Below are 14,115 nucleotides of genomic sequence, written 5' to 3' on the forward strand. Positions count from 1 at the left end.
CAGTAGTGTTTTGTAGTTTTCTTTGTATAGGTCTTTTACATCCCTGGTCAGATTTATTCCTAAGTATTTTATCTTTTTAGGGGCTATTATAAATGGTATTGTTTTCCTGATTTCCTTTTCATCATTCTCCTTATTAGTGTATAGGAATCCAACCAAAAATCGTCTCCTTTTGAAAGTTCTCTTCCTGGAGCTAATGCTAAGAACTTATGATTCCTGACCAGATAATAAAAATTATTTATAGTTTAGGACATTGTATTAGTTATCTAGTGCTGCTGTAACAGAAATACCACAAGTAAATGTCTTTAACAAACAGAAATTTATTTTCTCACAGTTTAGGAGGATAGAATTCAGGGCACCGACTCTAGGGGAAGGCTTTCTCCCTCTGTTGACTCTGGAGGAAGGTCCTTGTCTCTTTGAGCTTCTGCTCCTGGGCGATCTTCATGTGACTTGGCATCTCTCTTCCCCTATCTCTGCTCTGCTTGCTTGTTTAATCTCTTTAATATCTCAAGAGAGATTGACTCAAAATACTCTTTACACTAATCCTGCCTCATTAACATAACAAAGACAGCCCATTCCCAAATGGGATTATAACCACAGGCACAGAGCTTAGAATTTACAACACATAATTTGGGGGGATATGATTTAATCCATAAGAGATGTTATCTCAATTCCATTCATTTTAGACGTAACGCCAAGGCAACAGTCCTCAAATATATAACCTACTTAAGGGCTCTCCTGAATCTCCATGCTTTTACTTTCTCATCTCTGCCCAACTCATTTTATCTTGTAAGGTGCTCTTTTGACTCAACTCAGCTCTGGTCTCCTCGGCTGGGATTTGAAAGTAGAGTATAGAATCTTCCCCGACTTGTTGGCAAAGAAACAACTTCCTCCCCATTTGTTTGTTCTCTAAAGGTAGGACTAGATATCCGCCACCGATTCATCCACACTCCAGCCCTTGATTAATCTTAAACCAGTTGTTGTCAATTTGACCTTGACTCATGGTGATTCCATGTTTGTCAGTGTAGAACTGTGCTCCATTGGCTTTTCAATGGCTGATTTTTCAAAAGCAGATCACCAGGTCTTTCTTCTGAAGCACCTCTGGGTGGACTCAAACCTCCAACCTTAGCAGCTGGCAAGCACTTTAGCCATCTGCACTACCCAGGGACTTCCGATTAATCTTATCAGTCTCAGTAATGACTTTGTTCAGTGACCCATCAACATAACCTAACCTAACCCATTGCCATCGAGTCGATTCTGAACCCATAGCGACCCTATAGGACAGAGTAGAACTGCCCCATTGGATTTTCAGGGAGCAGCTGATGGATTCCAACTGCCGACCTTTTGGTTAGCAGCTGAGTTCTTAACCAGTGTGCCACCAGGTCTCTGAATCACCAAGAGTACCTGTTAAATATACAGACTCCAGGGTACCATCCCACCTTTATTGAATCAGAATTTGAGCATGGAGCCTTGCTGTTGTTGTTATTAGCTGCCACTGAGTCAATTCAGGCTCATGGTGACCACCCTTCTGCAAAATAGAACCGTGTTCCATGAGGGTTTTCAAGGCTGTGACCTTTCAGAAGCAGATAGCCAGGCCTATCTTCCAAGGCTCCCCTGGGTGGGTTTAAACCATTAACCTTTCAGTTAGTAGTTGTGATGGTTAAGATTGTATGTCACCTTGGCTAGACCATTATTCTCAGTGTTTTAGCAGTTGTATAATGTTGTGATCACCCCCATGATGGAATGTGCTGAGTGGTACTGGCGGAGGCGGGGCCTGTGGCAGCTCACCGCGCTCTCAGTTTCATCTCTCTGACTTCCACTGGTTACTTTCTGCCTGCTCGCCTTGCCAAGGTTTTTGTCTCGTTCCAGACTCAGCAGCCGCCTCTTGTTGTCTCACCTCCAGTTCATGGAACTTGAGTTAGCAGCTTACCTGTTGATTTTGGAATTCGTCGAACTTCTCAGCCTGCAAGCAAGAGTCCCTGACCTGCTGACCTTGGGTTCGCCAGCCCCTGCAGCTACGTGAATCAGGAGAAACCTTGCAGTCTTCTCTGCTGATCTTGGAATTCATTGACCTTCACAGCCAGTGATTGGGAGTCCCTCTCCGACCTGCCAACCTTGGGTTCACCAGCTTCTGCGGCTACGTGAACTGGAAGAGGCCTCTACACTGATCTGTGTGGACTTGGGACGTTTTAGCCTCTATACTTGCGTGAGCTATTTCCTTGATATAAATCTCTCTCTATATATATTTATACGCTTTACTGGTTTTGCTTCTCTAGAGAACCCAGCCTAAGACATCTGGTACTGAGAGACTGTGGTGCTGCTCTAACAGATACCTAAAATGTGGAAGCGGTTTTGAAACTGTGAATGAATAGAGGAGTGGTAGTGGCAGAGGACCAGCAACAGCAGAGAACCTGCAGCGGCAGAGAACCAATGGCAGCAGAACCAGAAGACTAGTGCGAGACGGTGCTGGAGCCGACCCACACAGCCAGAGAGTTGAGTGCCTGTGTGCAGGAGGCTTCCTGGCGGAGTGGGGTGCCTCTGAGCACTCATCAGCGGAGCTAGGCTTGCCAACCCATGGAGCAAGGGAGCTGAGTGCCTGTGCGCAGGAGGCTTCCTGGCGGAGTGGGGTGCCTCTGGGCACTTACCAGTGGAGCTGAAGCCCAGGGCCGAGGCACCTCCACTCAAAATCCAGAGACTGTGGCCAATGCCTAGAGTCTGGAGGGCAGGGCTATTGTATAAATTGTCTCAGAGGACAAAAGATTATTTTCAAAGCCTTGAGGGCTAACGTAATGTGTTCTGCTGACTTGCTTGGTGCCTGTTATGCCTCCTTTCCCTCCAGTCTCTCCCGTTTGTAATGGAAATGTCTAGCTTGTGCCTGTTCTGCCATCGTACCTTTGGAAGCAGATAACTTGTGTTCTAGATTTTACAGATGAAGAGGAATTTCTGGATTTTGGACTTGGAGTTAAGACTTTGGCTGTGATATGATGGGGTGAATATGTTTTCTATGTTGCAAGGTTGTGATTTTTAGGGGGCCAAAGGGTGGAATGTCATGGTTTGAATTATGTCCCCCAAAAAATGTGTGTATCACTTTGGCTGGGCCATGATTCCCAGAATTGTGGTGGTTGGCCTCCATTTTGTGATTGTAATTTTATGTTAAAGAGGATTAGGGTGGGACTGTAACCCTACCCTTACCCAGGTCACATCCCTGATCCAATGTAAAGGGAGTTTCCCTAGGGTGTGGCCTGCACCACCTTTTACCTCACAAGAGATAAAAGGAAAAGGAAGCAAGCAGAGAATTGGACCTCATACCATCAAGAAAGCAGTGCCGGGAGCAGAGTGTGTCCTTTGGACTGGGGTCCCTGCGCAGAGAAGCTCCTAGTACAGGAGAACACCGAAGAGAAGATGGCCAACAGAGAGAAAAAGCCTTCCCCTGGAGCTGACGCCCTGAATTTGGACTTTTAGCCTACTTTGACTGTGAGGAAATAAACTTCTCTTCATTAAAACCATTCACTTGTGGTATTTCTGTTGCAGCAGTACTAGATGACTAAGACAGTAGTAAAGCACTTAACCGTTTGCACCACCCAGAGATGCCTGTGTTATATCCATAGAGCTATTAAAAAGAACATGACAAATCTATATTGTACTGCTCCTTAAAAGCCCTTTTCTCTGCCTTATTTAAAAAAAAATTTAATTACAGTTTACATATAATTTTGTGCTCCCAAATTTCCCTTTTTTACAACTATCATTTTATAATAAGCATTTTTCCATATTACTAAATTGTCCACACCATCATCATTTTAATTGCTGGCATAATACTCCATGGAATGAGTGTTTCTTAATTATCTGTTCATGTGTTGTTGGACATTTAGGATCTTTACATTGTATGCATTTTTATAAATATCACTGCAACAAATAACTTTGTTGCACATAGCTTTTATACATATGTTTGATTACTTTATATGGATAAAGTCATATAAGTGGTAAAGCTAGGTTAAAAGGAATAAATACGTTTATGGCTTGTAATACAACCTGCCTTCCAAATATACATTAATTTATATTTCCATTAGCAATGTATCAGCCTCAGCTGTCTCCATTTGAATTCTTTGTTTGATAATTTAATAAGTAAAATATTAAATCTCATTTTGTTTTTTATTTCTTTGATTGTAAGGTAAACATTTTTCTGTATGTATGTTAATTAGTATTTGCCTTTTTTGTAAATTGTCTATTAATGTTATTTGACCTTTTATCTCATGAGGTCTAGTCTATATAAATAGAATAAAATCAAACCAAACCCGTTGCTGTCGAGACAATTCCAATCGTGTTGCTCTAAGAATGGCCAGTAACTACCATCTGGGTCAGGACATTCCAACTACCTGAGTTATTTCTCTCTTTCTCCCACTTGCTTTCAAAGATTAGCCCCAAGGTTCTCACTAGGTTTGTCTTTGAGAGTAAACAAATGGAGTACATCTGACTCGATTCCCAGTATTACCTCCCATTCAGGACGTAACCTGAAAAGCAGTCTATTGGAAGCTTTTACACCTAGTCTCCATTTATCTTTGCCTGAGAAACTCTCTATAACAGTTTTGCTCAGGTATAAAACTAAAACTAGTTGCTGTGGAGTCCATTCGGACTCATAGGGATCCTATAGGACAGAGTACAACTGCCCCATAGGGTTTTCAAGGCTATAAATCTTTACGGAAGCAGACTGCCACATCTTTCTCCTGCATAGTGGCTGGTAGGTTCGAACCGCCAACCTTTCAGTTAGCAGCCAAGTGTTTAATCACTTTGCCACCAGGGCTCCTTATTTGCTCAAGTATGTTAAAGTGTAATTAACAAAACAATTGTCATCCAGTTAGTTCTGACTCATGTAGACCCCATGTGCGTCAGAGTAGAACTGTACTCTACTGGGTTTTCAATGGCTGATTTTTTCGGAAGCAGATCACCAGGCCTTTCTTCCAAGACACCTCCAGGTGGACTCAATCTCTAACCTTTCAGTTAGCAACTGAGCACTTAAATCATTTGCGCCATCCAGGGATTCCAAGGTGTAGTTTACATACCGTAAAATCCCCCCTTTTCAAGTGTACAGTTTTGACATATGTACAGTCATATAACCATACCACAATTAAGGTATAAAACATTTTCATCTCTCTAAAATGTTCCCTCATGGCTTTTTGCAGTCTATCCCCTCTTCCTGTTACCAATCCCTGGCAACGACTGATCTCATTTCTGTTCCTATAGTTTTGTCTTTTCCCAAATGTCATATAAATGCAGACATCTGAGTCTGGCTTCTTTCACTTAGCATAATGCTTCTGAGATTCATCTATGTTGTTGCATGTATCAATAATTCATTCCTGAGCGCACACATTTTTTTTTTTAATTGTACTTCAGGTGAAGTCTTACAGAACAAATCGTTTCTCATGAAACAGTACTATACATATTGTTTTATGACATTGGTTAACAACCCACAACATGTCAACCCTCTAACTTCTCAACCTTTTTTTTTGGTGAAAATACACATAGCCAAAGAAACACCATTTCAAAAATTTCTACATGCACAGTTCAGTGACATTGACTACGCTCTTCCAATTGAGTGCACACATTTTTGAGCAATTTAGAAGTATCCTCTTTATCTCCTAAAAGTGAATGTCTGACTCTTCCTCCCTATTTTATGTAAGCTCCATATATGATTCAGCATGCCCATGAGATCATCTCCTTAGACATACACTACATTTCATCACTACAAGCAAAAAACACTTTTAAAATTCATAAAATCTAATTATCACGAAGATATTGTGGATTTGTAATTTACTGAATATATATATACTGGCAGTATCTCTGAATTAAACAGTTTTGTTTTTTGTTTTTTTTTTTCCATTTACATTATGTTAAGAAATAAAAGTGTAAAAGCTATTTGGTCCCATTAGAAAATTTAATATAACACAAATTTAAAAGTGCTTCATAAAAATGAAATGCAGCAATAAAACTAGGTAAAAATTGCTAGTTTATTAACGTAAGGGAACTCCCATATGAGCAAAGGAGAGATTGGTTTATTTACTCATCTCCTTTGGGACTGCTAAAGAGCAAGCATTACTTTTACATTACAAAAAACGACGCTGAGCTGAGTAATTCAAAATACTTTACATAAACTGTCTCATTAATCTTCACAACATCTTGCTGTACAAGTGAAAATATTATTTATCAATACATATAGTTTTAAAATAAGTCATTGACAAAGGTTAAATTCTTACTCAAAATCAAACGATCTTTTTCTCATCTTGGAGCTTCTTAAGGGCAGAGACTCATTTTATTTCTTTTATAGCCCTGTATCTCCCTGGCACAGAGAAAATGCTCAATATGAGACTGGTTGAATGAGTCAGTATAACACGGGGATTAAGAATATATGCCCTAGAGCAGGGATCAGCAAACTATAACACACAGGTCAAATCGAGCTGACAGCCTATTCTTGCAAATAAAGTTTTACTGGAAGACAACCAAGAGTCCCTGGGTGGTGCAAATGGTTAAGCACTCGGCTACGAACCTTAAGACTGGCAGTTAAAACCCACCCAGAAGTGCCTTGGAAGAAAGGCCTGCAGATCTGCTTCCAAAAGGTCAGAGTCATAAGAACCTCATGGAGGGCAGTTCTGTGCTGCAACACTTGGTGTCACCATGAGTCAGAATCCACTCAATGGCAATTGGTACGGCCGCTTTCATGCTACAACACCAAAGTCGAGTAGCTCCATCGAGGACCACCTGGCCTCAAATCCTAAAATATTTACTGTGTACTGTGTACCCCTTCACAGAAAAAGTCTGCCAATCTCTGCCTTCGAGTCACAATATCCAGGTTCCCATCTCAGTTCTCCCACTTGTTGCATGATGCTGGGCAAGCTGCTTGATTATTCTAAACCTCTGTTTTTTCATCTGTAAAACAGGGATCATAATAGTAGCTATCTCAGAGGCATCAAAACTCAAGCCCCTACCAAGACCAACAAACTAAATGGAACTTTGATTACTTATAGATTGTAAATTGTTTACTAGATTTTAAATGCCTTGACAGACAAGAGTCTTGAAGCCCTCATCTTTGCAGTCCCCCACCCTAAAACCACAGTGCTTTGGATACACTAAAACCAAACCAGTTGCTGTCAAGTCGATTCCTACTCATAGCACCCTCTAGGATAGAGCAGAACGGCCCCATGGGGTTTTCAAGATTGTAATCTTTAGGAAGCAAACTACCCCAGCTTTCTCCTTGCAGTTAGCGAAGCACTTAACCATTACGCCACAAAGGCTTCAGCCTCTGACATAGCAGGCTTCAAAATAAGCATGTCTTAAAGGGAAAGTACAAGTTGCTATAAGGCAGTGGCATTACTATGGTTCATGTCACCCAGTGTGGCAAGTCATTGCGTCACTCCTCTGTCCCCTTCCCATCCCGCCCGGGGTGGGCGGGGCCAGCTGGAGAACCGCCCACCAGTGGGCACAGCATCCTTACCTGGCCCAGCCCTTTCTCATCCTCGGGCCCCTACCCCGCAGCTCCCCGCAGCTCCTCCCCTTGCCCATAGGCCAAGGCAGAGACCGTCCTCTCAATCCAGACTGGCAAGTGGGGAGGGAATGAGTTACCGCACTGGGTGGCAGGTGACACAAACCCTAGTGATGTCACTGCCTTGGTGGCCCCTCCCCTGGCAGCGCCACGGACCCTGAGGTCATTTTGGTGTTATCCCCTCTGACAGTGTTACGGGGTGCAGTCTACACCCCTCTACCCAGCTAGCGACGCCACTGCTTTAGGTAGGCTCTGAGTGAATAATTTATCTGAGTAAGTATTACTTTTGGCTCTTTAATTACTTGTTTATAGGAAATATGAAAAGGCAAGAAAAATTGTGAGGGTAGAATTTAAATGATACAATTTACACATCTAAACTTAAAAATAAAATAAAACCTACCCACCTCATAGTAGTTTAACAAAATTGTACTGTTTAACAAAGTAGGCATTTGTAGTGTCACCTGCCATGGTTGGGCTGTGGTTAACATCACCTAAAAGAATACAGGTGCAGATAGGTGTCAAAATACAAATTAGGCATCAATAGTTTTAAAAGGAAGAGATTTTATTTGCTAGAAATATGAACAGTTTGGTGGGCATATTTGATAAAATAATTCTTCGGCCCCAAATCACATCAATCAGTGTTGCGCTTTTTTTTCCGCGTCCCCGAACGCCAGAAAAAAAATAGCAAGATTTGATCTTTCCACAGCTCCTCCTAATTTCACACACTGCCTAAACATGTAAATTTATGCAAAAGCAAAATGCTATTTTAGCCTTTCCTGACAGAATCACTTTCATTAAGTGATCTTCTTATAAAAACAAACATGCTGAGTTACTCCTGCAAATCCAAAGACTGAGAGCTAGTTATTATGGTTACAAGGAACAATGAACATTTTTCACCTAATTGTTTTCTCTATAGACACTAGTGAGTTTTTTTTTTTTAAACCACAGATCCTATTTAACATGAGGAATCTCTGTAGTTTTATCCAGAACCCCAGGTAAAACCTTCATACTTTACCTTCAGATACGTCTTCCTTCTGTGCTAGTGAGTGGCTTCATAATAAAAGGTAGTGAGAAACTATGCACAGGATGCCCTGGTCCATTTAAGGAACTGCAGGAGGTTCTGAAGGGCAGAAGCACAGGGTGCAAGGAAAGGAGCACTGAGAGTGATGCTGGACAGAAAGACAGAGGGGGACACAATAAGAGCCTATCATGTGACAGCTGCAAGTATACACAGCAAATCATTTCATTTTTATAGTACCTGGGGAAGGTATAGGGTCACTATAAGTCGGAAGGGACTTGATGGCAACGGATTTGGTTTTTTGGGGTTTTTTGTTGTTGTTGTCAGACAGATTAAGAAATTGAGGCTCAACTGCCTCCTTTGCCATGAGACCAGAAGAACTAAATAGTGCCTGGCTTCCATTACTGAACATTTTGATCAAAGAGTCTACAGAAGAATCCTGATCATAAGGGGGGAAATACAAGAATGGAATTTCAAATTCTCATGGACTCCAGACTTTCTGGAGCCATGGAGGCTGGATAACCCCCTGAAATTATTGCCCTAAAATAATCTTTAAACAAAACATATGCCCTGAAGTCTTCTTAAAACCAATTAACAGTTTAGCTTAACTAGTAACAAATGTCTGCCTTGAGCATTATGCTCTTTTAAGAACTATCTATATGGAATCAAAGTGACAACAGCAACTTGAAAGACTGGATAAGAATCTTAGTGGGCAGTCACTTTATGCTAATGGGAGATGAACAACTCAGAACAGGAGGGTGAGACAAAACCAGGCAAAGACACCACAAAAACAGAAAACTACAGACCAATACCTCTCATGACTATAGAAGCAAAAACTCACAACAAAATTCTAGTCAACAGAATTCATCATCATATCAAACAAATAACACACCACAAACAAGTGGGATTCATACCAGGTATGCAAGGATGGTTCAACATTAGAAAATCAATCAACATAATTCACCACATAAATAAAAGAATCACATGATCATCTCAATAGACACAGAAAAGGCATTCGACAGTCCAACACCCATTCCTGATAAAAACTCTCAATAAAATAAGTATAGAAGGGAAATTCCTCAACATAATAAACTGCATCTATACAAAACAGCCAACATCATTCTTAATGGAGAAAGGATGAAAACATTCCACTGAGAACAGAAACAAGACAAGGATGCCCTTTATCACCACTCCTATTTAACATTATGCTGGAAGTCCTAGCTATGCTGGAAGTCCTAGCTAGAGCAATAAGGCAAGAAAAAGAAATAAAGGGCACCCAAATTGGTAATGGAGAAGTAAAACTGTCCCTAATTTGCAGATGATATTATACTATATATAGAAAACTCAAAAGACTCCACAAGAAAACTACTGGAACTAATAAAAAGATTCAACAGAGTAGCAGGATGTAAGGTAAACATACAAAAATCAGTTGGATTCTTATACAGCAATAAAGAGAACAACGAAAAGGAAATCAGGAAAACAATACCACTTATAAAAGCTCCTAAAAAAAATAAAATACTTAGAAATAAATCTAACCAGGGATGTAAAAGACCTATACAAAGAAAACTACAAAACGCTACTGCAAGAAACCAAAAGAAATCTACATAAATGGAAAAACATACCATGCTTGTGAATAGGTAGACTCAACATTGTGAAAATGTCGATTCTACCCAAAACAATCTACAAATACAATGCAATTCCAATCCAAATACAAACAACATTCTTTAACAAGATAGAAAAACTAATTATTAACTTTATATGGAAAGGGAAGAGGCCCCGGGTAAGTAAATCACTACTGAAGAACAAGAATAAAGTAGGAGGATTCGCACTATCTGACCTCAGAAACTACTATACAGCTATGGTAATCAAAACAGCCTGGTACTGGTACAATGACAAATACATTGACCAATGGAACAGAATTGAGAACCCAGATGTAAATCCATCTACCTATGGTCACCTGATCTTCGATAAGGGCCCAAAGTCCACCAAAAGGGGAAAAGACAAGTCTTTTTAACAAAAAGTATTGGCCAAACTGGATGTCCATCTGCAAAAAAATGAAACAGGACCCATACCTCGCATAATACAAAAAAACTAATTCAAAATGGATCAAAGACCTAAATATAAAACCAAAAACTATAATGATCACAGAAGAAAAAATAGGATCAATGCTACAGGCCCTAATACATGGCATAAACAGGATACAAACCATAACTAACAACACACAAACTCCAGAAGCTAACTACGTAACTGGGATCTTCTAAAAATTAAACACTTAGGCTCATCAAAAGAATTTACCAGAAGAGTAAAAAGAGAACCTACAGACTGGGAAAAAAATTTTGACTATGACAAATCTGACAAAAGTCTAATCTCTAAAATCTACAGGAAAATCCAACACCTCTACAACAAAAAGACAAATAATCCAATTAAAAAATGGGCAAAGGATATGAATAGACACTTCACCAAAGAAGACATTCACTTGGCTAACAGACACCTGACGGAATGCTCCCGATCACTAGCCATTAGAGAAATGCAAATCAAAAGTACAATGAGATACCATCTCACACCAGCATTACTGGCACAAATCATAAAAACAGAAAATAACAAATGTTGGAGAGGCTGCGGGGAGACTAGAACTCTTAATGCACTGCTGGTAGGAATGCAAAATGGTACAACCATTTAGGAAAACGATACGGCGCTTTCTTAAAAAGCTAGAAGTAGAAATACCATATGATCCAGCAATTCCACTCCTAGGAATATAGCCTAGAGAAATAAGAGCCATCGCACGAATAGACATATGCACACCCATGTTCATTGCAGCATTATTCACAATAGCAAAAAGATGCAAACAACCTAGATGCCCACCAACAGATGCATAGATAAACAAAGTATGGTACATGCACACCTTGGAATACTACTCAACGATAAAGGACAATGATGAATCTGCAAAGCTTCTCACAAAATGGATGAATCCGGAGGGTATTATACTGAGTGAAATAAGTCAATCACAAAAGGACAGATACTTATGAGATCACTACTATAAAAACTCATGAAAAGATTTACACACAAAAAGAAACAATCTTTGATGGTTACAAGGGAGGAGAGAGGTGGGGAGGGAAAAACATTAACTAGACAATAGATAAGTGGTAACTTCGGTGAAAGGTAAGACAGTACATAATACTGGGGAAGCCAGCACAACTTGACAAAGGCAAGGTCATGGAATCTTCACAGACACATCCAAACTCCCTGAGGGACTGAATTGCTGGGCCAAGGGCTGTGGGGACCATGGTCTGGGGAAAATCTAGCTCAATTGGCATAACGGTTTATAACGAAAATGTTCTACATTCAACCTTTGTGAGTAGCATCTGGGGTCTTAAAAGCCTGTGAGCAGCCATCTAAAACACTCCACTGGTCTCACCCCTTCAGGACCAAGAGAGAATGAAGAAAACAAGATACAAGGAAAATATTAGTCCAAAGGACTAATGGACCACAACTACCACGGCCTCCACCAGACTGAGTCCAGCACAACTACATGGTGCCTGGCTACCACTACTGACTGCTCTGACAGGAATCACAATAGAGGGTCCCAGATGAGCTGGAGAAAAACATAGAACAAAATTCTAACTCACAAAACAAGACCAGACTTACTGGCCTGACAGAGACTGGAGAAACCCCAAAAGTATGGCCCCCGGACACCCTTTTAGCTCAGTAATGAAGTCACTCCCAAGGTTCACCCTTCAGCCAAAGATTAGACAGCCCAAAAACAAAACGAGACTAATGGGGCACAACAGTCCAGGGACAAGGACTAGAAGGCAGGAGGGGACAGGAAAGCTGGTAATAGGGAACCCAAGGTTGAGAAGGGACAATGTTGACATGTCATGGTGTTGTTAACCATTGTCATAAAACACTATATGTACTGGTTTTTTTTTTTTTTAATTAAACAATTAAATAAAAAGAAAGAAAATGTTCTACATTCTACTTTGGTGAGTAGCATCTGGGGTCTTAAAAGCTTGTGAGTGACCGTCTAAGATCTCCACTGGTGTCACCCTGTTTGGAGCAAGGGAGAATGAAGAAAACAAAGACACATGGGAAAGATTAGTCCAAAAGACTAGTGGACCACAACAACCACAGCCTCCACCAGACTGAGTCCAGCACAACTAGATGGTGCCCAGCTACCACCACTGACTGATCTGACAGGGATCATAATAGAGGGTTTCGGACAGAGCTGGAGAAAAATGTAGAACAAAATCCTAACTCACACAAAAAAAGACCAGAAGTACTGGTCTGACAGAGACTGGAAAAACCTCGAGTATGGCCTCCGGACACCCTTTTAACTCAGTACTGAAGTGACTCCTGAGGTTCACCCTTCAGGCAAGATTAGGTAGGCCCATAAAACAAAATGAGACTAAATGAGCACACCAGCCCAGAGGCAAGGACGAGAAGGCAGGAGGGAACAGGAAAACTGGTAATGGATGGGGAACCTAAGGTCAAGAAGGGGAGAGCGTTGACATGTTGTGGGGTTGGCAACCAATGTCACAAAACAATATGTGTATTAATTGTTTAATGAGAGCTAGTTTGCTCTGTAAACCTTTATCTAAAGTACAATAAAAACAAAACAAAACATCTATATGGGACCAAAAGGTCAACAATTACTCTAAAGCAAAGATGAGAAGATAAGGGGACAGGGAAACTAGAGTACAGGAAACAAACAGAACGCAATTAAAGAAAATGTTGACATTGTGAAAAATGTAACTAATGTCGCTGAACCATTTGTGAAGAGATTGTCAAATTGTCTAATTTGTTGTGTGAGTGTTCACTGAAATTACAATAAAATAAAATAAAGAAAAAGAGGGTGAGAATGGTTTGCACAACTTGAAGAATGTAATCAGTGTCACTGAATTATACATGTAGAAATGGTTGAATTGATGTATGTTTTGCTGTGTGTATTCTCAACAACAACAAAATTAAAAACTTAAAAAAAGAAATTGAGGCTCACAAGGTTTAAGCAGCTTATCCAAGGTCACCCGGTAAAACCAGAGTTCAGGCCTCAATTCAGTGCACCCTCTCGTTTTATCTGGTGCCCTTATTTTATTTTTATTGTTGTACTTTAAGTGATAGTTTACAATTCAAGTTAGTCTCTCATACAAAAACTTATACATACGCTGTTGTGTGCCCCTAACTGCTCTCCCTGTACTGCGACAGCACACTCCTCCTTTCCACCCCTCATTTCCCATGTCCATTCAACCAGCTCCTTACCCTCTCTGCCTTCTCATCTCACCTCCAGACAGGAGCTGCCCATTTAGTCTCACGTATCTACTTGAGCTAAGAAGCACACTCTTCATAAGTATCATTTTATGTCCCATAGCCAGTCTAATCTTTGTCTGAAGAGTTGGCCTCGGGAATGGTTTTAGTGCTGGGTTGACAGAGAGTCTGGGGGCTATGCTTTCTGGGGTTCCTCCAGTCTCAGTCAGACCATTAAGCTGGTCTTCTTACTAGAATTTGAGTTCTGCACCCCACTTTTCTCCTGCTCCATCAGGGACTCTCTGTTGTGTTCCCTGTCAGGGCGGTCATT

General features: G+C 40.7%; 1 protein-coding gene and 1 long non-coding RNA gene across 2 annotated transcripts in view; both read right to left on the minus strand.

The window, feature by feature from the left end:
* The window catches only part of CRACD (capping protein inhibiting regulator of actin dynamics), a 343,775-nt gene that overhangs the window by 197,750 nt on the left and 131,910 nt on the right, over positions 1–14,115 (minus strand). The window lies entirely within an intron of this gene.
* Positions 1–14,115, minus strand: part of LOC111821729 (uncharacterized) — a 74,085-nt gene that overhangs the window by 5,115 nt on the left and 54,855 nt on the right. The window contains exon 3 of the long non-coding RNA XR_002825070.1: positions 7,933–8,019. This is a non-coding gene — a long non-coding RNA (uncharacterized LOC111821729). The remainder of the gene's footprint in view (positions 1–7,932; positions 8,020–14,115) is intronic.

This window comes from Trichechus manatus, unplaced genomic scaffold (genome assembly GCF_000243295.1).
Source record: "Trichechus manatus latirostris isolate Lorelei unplaced genomic scaffold, TriManLat1.0 scaffold00101, whole genome shotgun sequence".
NCBI lineage: Eukaryota > Metazoa > Chordata > Mammalia > Sirenia > Trichechidae > Trichechus > Trichechus manatus.